The sequence below is a fragment of the Sciurus carolinensis genome, chromosome 6 (genome assembly GCF_902686445.1).
Source record: "Sciurus carolinensis chromosome 6, mSciCar1.2, whole genome shotgun sequence".
In the NCBI taxonomy this organism is placed as follows: domain Eukaryota; kingdom Metazoa; phylum Chordata; class Mammalia; order Rodentia; family Sciuridae; genus Sciurus; species Sciurus carolinensis.
In genome coordinates this window covers 44512216-44527138 of record NC_062218.1, presented here as the reverse complement: position 1 = coordinate 44527138, position 14923 = coordinate 44512216, and the positions used below count along the sequence as shown (strand labels likewise).

General features: G+C 40.0%; 1 pseudogene; it reads left to right on the top strand.

Annotated features, from left to right (window-relative positions):
* Window positions 1-654: 654 nt before the first annotated feature.
* LOC124986310 (filamin-binding LIM protein 1-like) lies at window positions 655-11533 on the top strand (annotated as a pseudogene).
* Window positions 11534-14923: the final 3390 nt, after the last annotated feature.

Sequence of the window (14923 nt, the reverse complement as noted above, 5' to 3'; positions counted from 1 at the left end):
TAGTTGCTTTCTTTGATCTCTATTTATAACAAATTGGAGCTTTCTTGTAAAAGGCAAAATCTTTTTAAAGCCCAAGTAGGAAGAATAAAAGCTTTTTATTCATTCATTCAGCAAATAATGAACATAGCATGGCAATATACCAGGCACAGTGTAGACAATGGTAACTTACACAGATGTAGTCCCTGTCTTCACAGAGAGATCCGGGTAGTTTCCACACAGTTTGCAAAGGGTACGCCTGGGAAAGCACCAGGCTAGTTAATGCACATGAGAACACCCAGCTGTGACTTGAAGGCTCAGAGAAATCTTTCTAGAGTCTTTGACTCCTAATAGGGCTCTGAAGTTGAGCCAGAGCAGAGGGAGGAGCATTCCGGGAAGAAGGAATGGCCTGTGCAAAGACCCTGAGGTGAGAGAACATAACGTGTTCTGGGAACCAAGACAGTTCAAAATGGCTCTTAAGCAAAGACCCAGTCTAAACATCTGGCACCAAGTCCAGATTACTACATTTAGGAATTCAGTACTTTTGCCAGAGTTCCAACTTGCTCAAACTCCTGCTTGAAATTTCCTGTGTGTCAAAATGTCTTCAGCTGCAAGTAACAAAAGTTCTGACTCCCATAAGCTGAAATATTAAGGGCATTTATTATTTCACTTGACTGGATGGCGAGAAGTGGGGTGGACGTCAGAGATGGTTGCTGCAATGGCTTAATATCTTTAGAGAGCCGGTGCCCCCGCCACCATGTAGCTTCTAAGGCAAGTTCCCCTCAAATCCACATGATCAGGCACAGCCTGCTTCCTTGTCTCTTTCATCAAAAGTCATGCACTTCTCTGCTCTGAAAGTTCCCAGGGAGCCTCCTCTGACATCCCATTGGCACAAATTCCTGACTGACCCTGGCTGACAGTGTTCCCTTGAGTGGGTGGAACTGGTCATCTGGGGTGGCGGGAATGTTGCAGAGTCACCCTCAATGTGACCACACTGCAGACCCTCCACACCATCAGCTGCCTTAGGCTACCCCTGCTTTCACCAGCACCTGCCTTAGGGCCTGTCTTCCAGTTTGGCATCAAAAAATATGTCTAAGTCCAACTTGGAAGCCTCATGTATAGATGTGATTTTTTTGCAGGTTCTGTGAGAACTGGCTATCATACTGACAAACTTCCTAAAAATTATCTTTAGACTTCTTTTTTTCCTCAAATTTCCACTCCTTACCTCAGCTGCCACATCTCTTCCTCTCTACCCTGTCTTCCTCCCCAGGTCCTTGGAGACAGGCTGACGGTTACCTTTCTTCCCACTCCCTTTCTTCAAATCATTCAGTTGGCATTTTTTACTCATCAGAAACCTGTCTCCTCCAACCCACCACCCAAGCAACGAATTTCAGATCTCCTCTTACCTGCCTCCCAGGACTCCTCTCTTGCATGGCCAATAATTCAAAAGGAGATATTCAAGTTTACAAAAAACCTGTCTCCTGATTATTTCAAACATTTTCAATTCAACATGTTTATTAATCTCAGTCATTATTAAAAGCTATAAGACTGGGGGTGTAGCTCAATCATAGAGTACTTGCCTAAACTGTGTGAGGCCCAGAGTTCAATCCTCGGCACCACAAAGGAAAGAAATTTGGATAAGTCACCCGGTTGTTCTATAGAGAAATAAGTTAGCTTCAATATGATTCAATATGGTTTCAAATATATCACAAACCAAGTCCAAAGATAAATGAAGAAATTGGAAAGTAGTTGTAAAATATATGATAATTTGCTTATATAAATAAGAAAAAGAATATTCCAGGGTAAAAGATGTGAGTTATTAAATTAAAAAAGACAGAGTTAACATTTATTTTAACTATTTACCTCTCAGGTTGGCAAAGATTAAAAACTTACTAATACCCAATGTGGACGAGAATATGAAGGACTGGGCACTAGGCATTAATTGGCACAATTTTTCTAAAAGACAATCTGCATTTATATTAATATTTGTATATATGTACTTTTTGTTTTCTTTACTTCATTCTTTTTTAAATATATTTTTAGTCTTTAGGGCATATATATATATATACACACACCCAGGGCTTCACACATGCTAGGTGAGCCCTCTGCCACTGAGCCACTACCCCAGCCCTCTTTTATTTATTTATTTTTTTTGGGGGGGGATACCCTAAGTTTTTAATTTAATTTATTTTATTTTATTTTATTTTTATTTTTTGTTTTTTTAATTTTTACAGACTGCATTTTGATTCATTGTACACAAATGGGGTACACCATTTCGTTTCTATAGTTGTGCATAATGTAGATTCATACCATTCGTGTAATCATACATGTACATAGGGCAATGATGTCTGTCTCATTGGGTTGTTTTTTTGTCTTTGTGGTGCTGGGGATTGAACCCAGTGTCTTGTGCATGCCAGGAAACCTTGATACCAACTGAGCTATATCCCCAGCCCTATTTCATTCTTTTTTTTTTAAACAGGATTGAACCCAGGGGTGCTTTAGCACTGAACTACACCCCTTTCCTATTTATTTATTAATTTATTTATTTAGCAGTATTGGGGGTTGAACGTTAATGATAGGTAAGTGCTCTATCACTGAGGTAAATCCCCAGTCCCCTTTTTATGTTTCATTTTGAGAAAGGGTCTCATTAGTTTGCTGAGGCTGGCCTCAAATTTGCGATCCTCCTGTCTCAGCTCGAGGTTGATGGGATTACAAGTATGCACCACCAGAATTGATTTAAAATATGCATACTTTTGATCAAGTAATTAACACTGCTGGGAATTTACTCTAAGGCAATATTTAGACAAAGACACAAAATGTAGGGACATGTATTCATCACAACTCTTTTTATAATGGCAAAAATTGAATGATTTCACTGTCCAGTAATACAGGGTAATTAATGAATTTTTACTTACAAAGACTTGATACATATGAATGCATTCCAAGAGTTTTTATCAGTACCTGTTCTATATGTGAATATTTATTGAATAAATGGACAAATAAATATAGTAGAAAATTCTGTAACTATTAAGAATGATGATGCAGATATATGTTTATTGAAATGGGAAACTATTCATCATGTATTGTTAAAACAAAAAGCAGATTATAAAATCACATGGATAGAGTCATTTCATTTTTCCATAAAAAGCAAATATATGTCTATTCACAGCAAAAGGTTTATAAAACTATATCCCCAAATATAAAGTGTGGTTCTTTCTAAATGGTGAGATGATAGATGTATTTAGCATTCTTACTTATACCTCTAAGAAATGCCTGGATTTTTTTTTTTTTTTACAATGAGCATATATATTACTCTTATGATAAGAAAAATAATAAAATTTTTCTTTGAACAACAAAAACATTTCTCTCCAACAATACGTGTGCTTACTGAAAAAAGCGTAGGTATGAAAGTAAGCATAAAATATTTTCTGGTTTTATATGTCTTGCCAGGATAACCTGAAGATGACATAGTGTTTGTAGCAGCTTGCTACCAGGAAAACTCAAGTTATCAAAAATTTGTTCAAAGAAAGCCAAGTGTGGTGGCACACACCTATAATCCCAACTACTCCAAAGACTGAGGCAGAAAAATTCCAAGTTTAAGACGACAGAATGAATCAGACATAACTTTCCTATCCTCATATATGAATACACGACCAGTGTGACTCCCGATCAGGTTCAACCACAAGAATAGGATCAAAATTGTAATGGGCTGCACCCCATGTATGGATATGTCAAAATACACCCTACTGGGGGCTGGGGTTGTGGCTCAGTGGTAGAGCACTTGCCTAGCCTGTGTGAGGCACTGAGTTCGATTCTCAGCACCGCATATAAATCAATGAATAAAATAAAGGCATATCAACATCTAAAATTAAAATAAAAATAAACACTCTACTGTCATGTATATCTAAAAACAACAAATAAAAAAGAAAGAAAAATTCCAAGTTTGAGGCAAAACTGGGCAATTCAATGAGACTCTGTCTCAAAATAAAAAATAAAAGGGCTGGGGCTAGAGCTCAGAGCTCAAGGTCCTGGGTCCAGTACTGCAATATCTATACACGTATATGTGTATTTATACAGCCTGAACTGAGGGTGTAGCTCAGGGGAAGAGCACATGTTTAGCATGTAGGAAGCCCTGGATTCAATCCCCATCACCAAAACCAATTTTTTTTAAAAGGCTGGCTTATTAATAGCTTAAAGTACTCTTCAAGGCATGTTGTTGACTAAAAGATGGTGCATGAAAATAACTGGTCTATATTCTTTGATAATGTCAATGTCATTAAAGACAGAGGTAGACTCAAGAATGTAATGTAAGGTTGACTAAAGTCACATGACGACCAAATGCAATGTGTCCTGTTGGTTCTGATCTTGGTGTGGAGGGAAAAAAATGCCACAAAGGAGAGTACTGGGATAACTGGAACATCTTTTATTTGGAAAAAAAATTGTTATTGAGATAATAGCATTTTATCAATGTTAAATTTCTTGAATCTGATCATTGTATCATCGTTATGTAAGAGAATGTTTTTGATGTCAAGAAATATGTTAGAGTAAAGATGTCTGCAACTGCCTCTGAAATGTTCAGTAATTAATATAATAATAATAGGAAGAAAAATTGAAATCAAAATATATGTATGTATAGGTATATAAGAGGGAGAATGCTTCTGTAGCAAAATATTAAGAATTGATGTTCTAGGTAAAGGTATATAAGAGTTTTACTATTTTTGTAACTTTTGAAGGCTTGAATTTTTTTTGAATTAAAGTTTTTTTTTTAAAAAAAGAAAAACAAGTAAGAAAAATCTATAGTTTATTACCTTCGGGGCAAAATGCACATATTCCCTCTGAAAGGGAACAGAGAAACTGATACAGTGAGTTATACCAGTAATTGTTTCTGGGAAGAGGAATTGGTCTGAGGGATGGGTGGGAGGAAGATATATTGTATTGTGTATCTAATTGTACTATTGGGTCTAAAAAATTATATATGTACACACAAGTGTGTATACATGTATATATACATATTTTAATCTGGTGCACATATTCTCTATTCAAAATGAGGGAGGGGACAGGGGAAGAACAAGACAAACTATTTAAAAAGCAGCCACAGTCACTAACCAAAAAACACAACTTTACTTCCATTGCATACATTTTAGAGTAATAATGAATTTTCCTAAAAAAGTAGTCATTCTTTCAGGCATTCCCATGAACATTGATCAAAATGAGTATCATTTTAAAAAATGAAACGCAAAACAAAAATTCCACTTCCCAGAACAAGCACTATTCATATTTTCCTATGTTTCCTAGTAGACTTCTCCCCACGCAGTTTTTAAAACATAGTTGAGATCATGCTTAATATATAATTTTATGATCCACCTCTTTTTTTTTTTTTTTTTTTTTTGGCTTAGTATTACATTAAACATTTTCTCATGTCCTTAAAAACTCTTTTTAAAGAGAAATCTTAATAGCTGCGTGACCTATGGGTGTTTTATAATTTATTTAACCATTCCCTATTGTTGAGTGTTCAGATTGTTTGCAGTTGTTTTGTTCTTGTTGTTGTTTTTTTCTAGTATAAGTCAATCTTCAGTGAACATAATTACTTAAAATTTTTCATCTGCATTCCTGTTTATTTTCTTGAGGCAGATTCCTAGTAGAAAATACTGGGTCACAGGGCACTAACATTTAAAGCCTCTTGAACCATACAGCCAATTCCTTTCTCAAGAGATTGTTCCAGCTGCTTCTTGCGATGCAATGCCTAGGGCCTTGCCCAGCCTGTGGTGATGGAGCCTCACTCAGTGTGGGTGGGACTAGAAGGCAGGAGACCTGCGGCATGGTCCCTTGTTCTGCCGCGACCCAGATATCTGACTCAGAAGAGCAAACTTTTAAAAACACCAGTAATAATGACTTAAATATATGTGTGAATCTTACATGATTTTTAAAATCACTTTCACATTTGTTCTCTTGCTTAATTGTTTTTAATCTCATCAAATAACAAGGAGAGATTATTCCCAAGACTCAAAATGGTTATTTTTCCAGAGTCATGAGCTGGTGGATGGCATGAAACACACAACTTCTGGCTCATATTTCAGAGTACTTTCCACTAGCTCACAGGGCCTCCTTCCTTTCACCTTCCATGCAATTGCTCTGGATCTCAAGGTAGGGAGAGTCTTAATGTTCCTGAAAATTCACTGTGCACACAGATCACCTGGGAATCTCAGGATCAGTAGTCAGCTTAGTGCCCAAGACTGAACATTTTTTTTTTTTAAAAGGAGATCCCACTATGTTGCCCAGTTGGCCTTGAACTCACAATCCTCTTACTGAAGTCAACCAAGTAGCTGGGATTAGAGGAGCACACTTCTATGCTCACACCAGATGAAGTGTGAACCTCACTTGAAAATAGCAATGCATAAGACAGTCTCTCAATTTCTTTTCAGCAATAATAATGTGGGTGAAGGTCAGCAACTGACCACAGCCTAGATTTCATAATATCATTGTTTGAAATAATGAAACTAATAAAAACAAAGCCCCACATACCTCTAAGGACAAAGTTCTTCAGAGCAAAGAACACAGATTACAGAACCAGTCCAGTACTAAGTATGTTATTTAGCTGGGGAGGCAAGAGCTACTCCCAGAGAAGTTAACTATGAATTTAGGGCACATGACTAAGTAGTGGCAAGGGAGGGCATTCCAGGCAGGAGTCACAGTCTTGGGAAAGCGAAGGAAATAGAAATGAGTCAAATGTTTTAGGGACAGTGAATAGACTCATTTGGGAAAAATGCATATTTCACACATAGGGAGATAGGATTGGAAGTACAACTCCAGGCCAGATATTTGTAGCCTGAGGATGTTTGGTTGAATTTAGACCTTTATCTACCAGTATACAGGCATGTGCCACAGAAAGCTTTGGAGCAAGGAGTGACATGATGAAATACTGTTTGGAACATGAGTTGATTTTTGTTTTTTGTTTTTGTTTTTTTAGTTGTAGATGGACACAATGCCTTTATTTTATTTATTTTTATGTTGTGCTGAGGATTGAACTCAGTGCCTCACACTTGCTAGGCAAGCACTGTACCACAGAGCTACAACCCTGGACCCATGGAACATGAGTTTTCAGAGGGGAACAACTGCAGTGTTAAAAGACCATGGCCATATTAAGGTATAAGGGAATGAAAATGAACAGGTACAAAAAAGAGAGAGATTGTGAATGGGGGAAAAGTAATAAATCAACTCCACATAACAAGTGATGGAAGAGTTTGTATTTAGTCCCTGGTTTCAAGGCTGGATGACAGGAAAGTGATGGTACCATTAGCAAAAATAGGGACATCGGGAAATATGTTGACAGAAAACAATTTCCTCTGGTTAAACAATCACAACAATGGCCCCAAACAACTTTATATCTGGCATGGCCCAGAGGACTATGAACACAATGGCAGAAGAAACATTATTTGAGGTAACATTGCCTTAGTTTTCTGATTATTAGTTAAAATTCTACCTTTTGCCTGTAAAGACAGCTGCTGGGCTTACAATTGGTTTTTCAGGAATGATGGGTGTGCAGATTTCTTCCTCCCCTTCCACCCATCATTACAACTGTCGTTGGTAACACAGCTTACTGGAGAAGGAAATTTACATGCCAGGGCCAAGGTCAAACAATGGCCTCAATGGGGTTTAACCTGTAAGAACTGAGTAGTGGATTCTGGCTTTCTGCCCACCCTCAGCACACACGTACCTTTCTAAAGGCATTCATCTAATTCCGATTACATTCCGATTTAGTATGCTCCACTAGAAACTTCCTAGTTGGAATCTGAAATTCTTTTACAATTGAGCTCAACTCACAAGTACACTGGCTTCATTGCCTTCTAGAGGACTGATGTCCTCAGAATAGCACAGTTATTTGCAGCCAAAGGCAGACCTTTGTACACCATTGGCAGCCTCTTCTCGGCAGAGCTCGTGGGAGCCTGAGAGGAAGAAGCCCAGACATGCATGCGATTTTCTCCCCTGTGCATCAGTCCACTCCATTGTCTTTTTCAGTGGTTTGACCTCACACCACAATTGTAAGGTATTTGGGAAAGTTCTGACATATATTCATAGCTCTGGCAGTATAGGCAGATTTTTATTTAAAATAAAGCAATAATAGGAACATTTTCAAAAGAAAGTTTTTTTTTTTTTCTTTTTGAAAGCCAGATGTTTTGATAAAACTACTATGGGAATAGCTCCATATGTGGATTTTTTCTTCTCACTTCTTATCACAGATAACAAGAATTTGTGGAACACACACCCTATTCAGAGCAGAATAATACGACTGTCATTGTTTAGGGTTCAAAACAACTTGCTCATTCCGTAAGCCCAATGAAAGGGTTTGACTTCCCCCTTTGTAATAGCCATTTTTTAATAAAGATTAATTATATTTCAATGATAAAAGTATATGATATCATAAAGGATGCTTTATCATACGTTTGCCGCTGATGGGTCTATGAGATGAAGCCACCAAATAAAGGGCTGGCAGAAACAGTGTTAGTGGTGGAAGAGATACTCCAAGCCTGAAAGCCAGATGCTGCAGCAACACCTGGCATAGAAGAGATGAGTAATGAATATTTAGGGTAATTCTGGTTTTGTTTGGCTAGAAAAATGTGGTTTTATTTTTCATTCTTCTCAATCACTTCTCTAGCCAGGAAGCCTGATATAGACAAAGAAATCAGTTCAGAAACATCTTCAATCACAGGATAGTCTTTGAGAATGTGCAACTGATTCAAAACAACTGATTTTTTCTTCCACAGTCACACAGCAGGAAGATACTCAGAACCAAATAAATGCTCCACACTTGCCTAAGAGCAAACCCACAGAAGGAAGATAAAGCTCTGCAGGAAACCAGCTGGATTTCAGTTGTGTCTTGAGATGTTTGGCAATATTTATTTGACACATACTAGTGTGTGTGTGTGTGTGTGTGTGTGTGTGTGTGTGACTTAGGACTGAACGCAAGGACTCTCACATGCTAGACTAGCACTCTGCCACTAAGCTACATACTGTTTCTCTTCACTTTTTAAATTTTATTTAGTGCTGGGGATTGAACCCAGGTTTGCTTTACCACTGAGCTCTACCCCCAGTCCTTTTTATTTTGGGACAGGTTCTTGCTAAGTTGCTTAGAACCTCATTACAATCCGGAAGCTGGCCTTGAACTTGCAATCTTCCCGCCTCAGCCTCCTGAGTAGCTGGGATTATAGGCATGGGCCACTATACTGGCTACATACTGTTGTAAAATTTTTTTATCCATGGAACCAGCTAAATTCTTGAAATATCATTTCATGTTGACATTCCCAATGGTGGCTAAAGTTTAGTTTATTGACTGTATTCACACAAGCTGTAGTAGAGAATCTTGGGAAGTAGTTCGATGAGTTGGCTCAAAAAGGCCTCTTTTGGTAGTTTGGAGCCTGTTTTAGTTATGTTGCACTTTCAGTAAATGTAGTAAAATGAACAGAGACTAAACAATTTGTGTTGCTTCAAGTTTTATATTTATAGTTTGGGATAGGGTCCTAAATCTTTTAAAACATGGAATTTATTAAGTTTTACAGAGATAAAATATCATTGAAAGATTATAACTTTTACTTATGTTCATAAAGTTAAATCCATTGGCGTCAAATCTCAACTATTTATATATCCTCAGAAAAGTGGTGTGAAATGTTCAGTAATACATGAATATATCCTCCGTTGATATGCTTCCCATCTTGTAGTTACTATTCAGTTCATCACAGAAGGCAGTCTCAGCATCGATGATGAACTGTGTTATTTTTTAATTGAAGTTGCTATTGAGAAATCAGTGAATCCCCTCAAATCATATTATCCCTTATTTACTTCTCCTAGGTTTCTCCAATGGCAATATTTCCTAAAATTATGGTGTAATATCACAACCAGGATATTGACATTCATGCAATCTTGTGATCTTGTTCAGATTCACCCAGTTTTACCTATAAAGTGTGTGCAGGTGTATGTGTGTCCACTCAGTGCTGTCACCTGGTAGTTTTGTATATCCACCAGAGTCAAAATACAGAACATTTCCATCACACAAAGATTCCTTGTGTTGCCTTTTGCTACCGCACACACATCCCCTTCTACACCCCAAGCTATATTGTTTTCACCGATCAATTAGTGCTCTGTGTAGATGGAAAAAGCAGTTTATAGTGACCAAGAGCATAGGCTCTAAAATGCCATTGTGAGACCAGCAGTCACTGCTTGGGACAACAAATCAAGGCCATGCTGGAGAGGTGCAGAGGGACCCCCAGGAAGGCACTGAGACTCAGGGAGATGGCCTGCCACCCAAGGTCACATATTTAGGAAATGACCAGAGAACCCAAGACTGACTTAGGTCCCTGGCAAATCCCAAAACCAATCCGGGGTTGAATACCAGCCTCAGCAAACAGGGCAGTGGAGCTGGCCTACTGCTGGGACTTGAGGTCTCCCAGGAGAATTGGAACTCCAACTGTAGCAAGAGCTGGATCAATGGCCTCACAGCCCAAAAAGAGGGTCACTTATCTGTGTTTATCACCTTGGCAACCCCCATGCAGCAATGTGACTGTGACTGAGGAAGTGGGTGGCTTGTGAGGCCAAGCGTGGTCATCCCTGGGAGGCCCCTGCCTCCATGAAGGCAGCTGGGGCTGGCTCAGTGGGGAAGCCCAGTCCCTGGGTGCCCTCTGGCAGGACAGCAGCTCCTGTGCCAGCTGGACCACCTCACTCTCCAGCCGAGGATGCTCTCCCCCGGCTCCGCCCCAATGGTGAGGACGCATTTGCCGACCTGAATCTCCTCCCACCGCATGCTGATGAGGAGCTCTCAGGGGGAGCATCACTGGTTCTGGACTTGGACCCTCTGCACCTGCCCCCACCCCCACCACAGTTTCTGGCAGAGGGATCATCAGCCCAGTCTCGACCCAGTCACCTCAGGGCCTCAGAGAAGGAGCTGCTGCATCCCCCAAAAGAGCCTGTTGGTTCCTGGAGAGAGAGATTTCCACAGATGTCTGCACCTTCTTCCACAGGACTGTTCCCCTGAGAGCTGGCTGTGGACGCCAGGACGAGGCAATACCACGCCCAGTGTCTCACCTGCTGCACCTGCCCCCACTGACTGGCCGGGCAGAGCTTCTACCAGAAGGATGGGTGCCCCCCTGTGAACCCTGCTACCAGGACACCCTGGAGAAGGGTGGCAAAGTGTGGACAGGTGGTCCAGGATCATATCCTCAGGGTCCTGGGCCAGGCCCTACCTCCTTCACATGTGCATTGGAGATGAGAGCTTTGCCCGGGACTGCCACAACCAGGGGACTTCTACAGGAAGTCCCCCACGTGCAGCATCTGTGAGAATCCTATCATCCCCCAGATGGGAATGCCTTCAAAATCAAATGCAAGGGAAGAAACTTCCATGAAAACAGTTACAGATGCAGGACTGCGGTATCTTCTATCTGAGGAACCCACGGACTAATGCTGCTACCTCCCAAAGGACTGTCTCTTCTGCAAGCCATGCTACGTGAAGCAGAGTGCCATGGGGCACTGCTGGGAGTGCTTGCCAACCTTGGCCAGGGTCCTTCCCTGACCTGGTCTCCCTTCCTGACCTACTCTTGCACACCTCTCTTCCATGCCTTGCAGGGGACAAATGTGCAGCTCAGCCTAGCATTTCTGGGATGCAGGGAGCTGAGCCACCTAGGGCTCAGAGACAGGTGCTTGCACACCATGTTCCTCAGACTTTCAACTCCTCCAGATCTCCAGACGACACTTGTATCCCTAGCACTCACACTTAACTGTCTAGTAGCAGATACTGAGACCAACTCAGAGTACAGAACTGAGCTGTGTGAGGAAAACCTCCAAGGTCACTTAAAAAGTGCTTCTTAAGAATTTCGAGGTTTACTGATCTGATTATACTACAGAGCTATAGTAAAAAAAAAAAACAACAAAAAACAAAAACAGTATGGTATTGGTATCAAAATAGACAGGAAGACCGATGGAATAGAATAGAAGATGCGAGACAAATCCACAAACCCACAGCTGTTTGATACTTGACAAAGTTCCCAAAAATATATTTTGGAGAAAAGACAGACTTTTTAACAAGTGGTGTGGAAAAATTGGATAGCTAAATGTAGGAAAATGAAATTTTCCCTGTACAAAACTCAAATTGAAATAGACCAAAGACTTAGGAATTAAACCAGAAACTCTGCAACTGCTAGAATAAAATATTGGGTCAACACTCCATAATACAGGTGCTTGCACTAACTTTCTTAACAAGACCCCCAAAATGCAAAAAATAAAACCGAGAATCAATAAGTGGGATGCCATTAAACTAAAAAGCCTCTGCATAGATAAGGAAATGATTAAGAGCACAAAGAGGTAGCCTACAGAATGGGAGAAAATCTTGGCCAGCTGCTCCTCTGATGGGGAATATCCTGTCAGATATTCAGAATATATAATATCCAGAATATATAAAGACTAAAAACACTTAACACCTCCCCCCAAAAAACAAAACAAAACAACCCAAATAATCCAATCAATAAATGGGCAAAATAACTAAACAGAAACTTCTCAAAAGAAGAAACACAAAAGGTCAATAAATACATGAAAAATATTCAACATCTCTAACAATCAAGGAAATGCAAATCAAAACTACACCAAGATTTCCTCTTGCTCCCATCAGAATGGCAATAATCAAGAACACAAACAATAAATGCTGGTGAAGTTGTGAGAGAAAAGGTACACTTTTAAACTGTTGGTGGGACTACGTAATAATACAACCACTCTGGAAAGCAGTATGGAGATTCCTCAAAAAACTAGGAATGTAACCACCACTTGATTCAACTCTCCCACTTCTGGGTATTTTCCCAAACGATCCAAAGTGGCATACTAGAGCGACACAGCCATATCAATGTTTTAAGTAGCCAAATTCACAATAGCTAAATTATGGAATCAATCCAGATGCCTGTCAAAAGATGGAAGGATTAAGAAATTGTGATATGTGTACATATATATAATGGGGTTCTACTCAGCCATAAAAAAGAATGAAATTATGGCATTTGCTGGTAAATAGATGGAAATGGAAACTATCTTGATAAGTGAAGTAAGCCAAACTCAGAAACTCAAAGGTCATATGTTTTCTCTCATATGCGAAAGCTAGAGTAAAATAAAGGAAAGGCGTAGGGGAAGGTTAGGATTACATAAAGAACCAATCAAATATAATACTTGAGTGAAAGGAAGTCTAGTAGAGGAGAGGAAGGAGAAGAGGTGAGGAAAGGATGACAGGAGGGAAAGATGGGGGATTGTGAACTGAAATCAACTTCCATGCATGCATGAGTTTGTCAGGATGTACCCAACTACTGTGTATAACCATAAAGTTGAAAGGAAGGAAGGAAGGAAGGAAGGAAGGAAGGAAGGAAGGAAGGAAGGAAGGAAGAATTTCAAGGTTTAAATGATGGGAAACGATATTCTTCAGATTTTTGAGAGATAAATCTTTTCTTCTTCTAATAATTTGGTTTTGGATTAGGCCAAATCTTTTTTTTTTTTTTCCTTTTGAATTGTCTTTATTGCTAGCTGTTATAAGGAAAAACATATAAACATTAAATTCCATTTTCTAACTGAAAACATTTTAGGAGGAAATGTTAGTTTATAAATTAAAAATTTGTGACATTTTCTCTCAATTCTCTTCATCAAAATTGAGTCCCTCAAAAGATAAACAGCTGGCCTGAGGTTTTCATAGTGTTCTTTCTGTTCAGAGTTAGGGTGCCATTTCTACAGCAACTCACCTGTGCCTTTACACAATCAGTTTTGAGACAGTTTTGGAACAGTTTGCTGCAAAATTTCACCACAGTTGGGCAAAATCTTAATAGACATCTCCTCTTGGTTTGCAAATGTACAAGAATGTGACCTACTGATGACACAGCCTTGGGCTTCCCACCCCTGGTACATGTCATACTGATGTGAGGCTGGGCCAGCGGCATGAAGGAGGGAGGTGATCTACAGACACCTGAAGACATCGGCAGCCCTTCACCTGCCTTCTGGCCCTCCTCCTGAGTACTGCAGTGAGTCATCAATAGACACAGATTTAGTGTATTTTGTGTGCTAGGGGACAGGGACAGGGTTGAGTGTCCTTCCTGTAGCCTTAACTGGGGCACATCCCTCCCACACACAAACACACAAGCACACACTTCTTCAGAGTGGTGCCAGGGCAGGTGTCCCTTCAGTCCCCACAGTTGCGTCCCCAAGTCTCACACAGGCCCTACCACACCTAGGCCACACCTAGAAGATTCTTCTCTCTTAACAGAAATCACTTTTGTTGCTTCGTAACATCACTAAGGCATCTTGTAAAAGAAATTAACACGTGCCTTTCTCCATGGGGTCTCTTGATGTACTACACACTCCTGTGAGTATGCTGGGTCCCAGTCCCTGGGGTAGAGCCCCTCAGGCCTTTTGGAAGGCTTCCTGCCCTAAACTTAGAGCAGCAAGTCCCACACTTCAGCATTCACAAGCCACTCTGACAAATTTTATGGTAACCAAGGGATTCCTATCCTGATATTTCCCCTAACTCAGAGTACCATTTTCTTTTACTCACTTCCAGTCTGGCCTCATGCTAAGCAATAGATCCTTGCAGCAAGTAACATGTTCATGAAGTTCAGGTTGTATTTTTCCCTCTTACCCATGCAAATAAATGTGTAATGGTTAAAAAAAAAAAAAATGCCACTGCCTGGGTCCAGACCCTGGCTCTTCTAGGTAGTTTATAATTTTAAGATGCAGGGTCTCTAGTCAGGCAGAGTAGCATATTCTTATAATTCCAGGTACTTGGCAGGTTGAGTCAGGAGGATCTCAAGTTTGTGACCAGTCTGGGAAACTTAGTTCTTGCTAAGTTGAGCTTAACTCGGTCTCAAATTAAAATAAAACAAAATGGGCCGGACATGTAGCTCACTGGTTAAGCATCCCTGGGTTCAATCCCCAGTACCAAAAA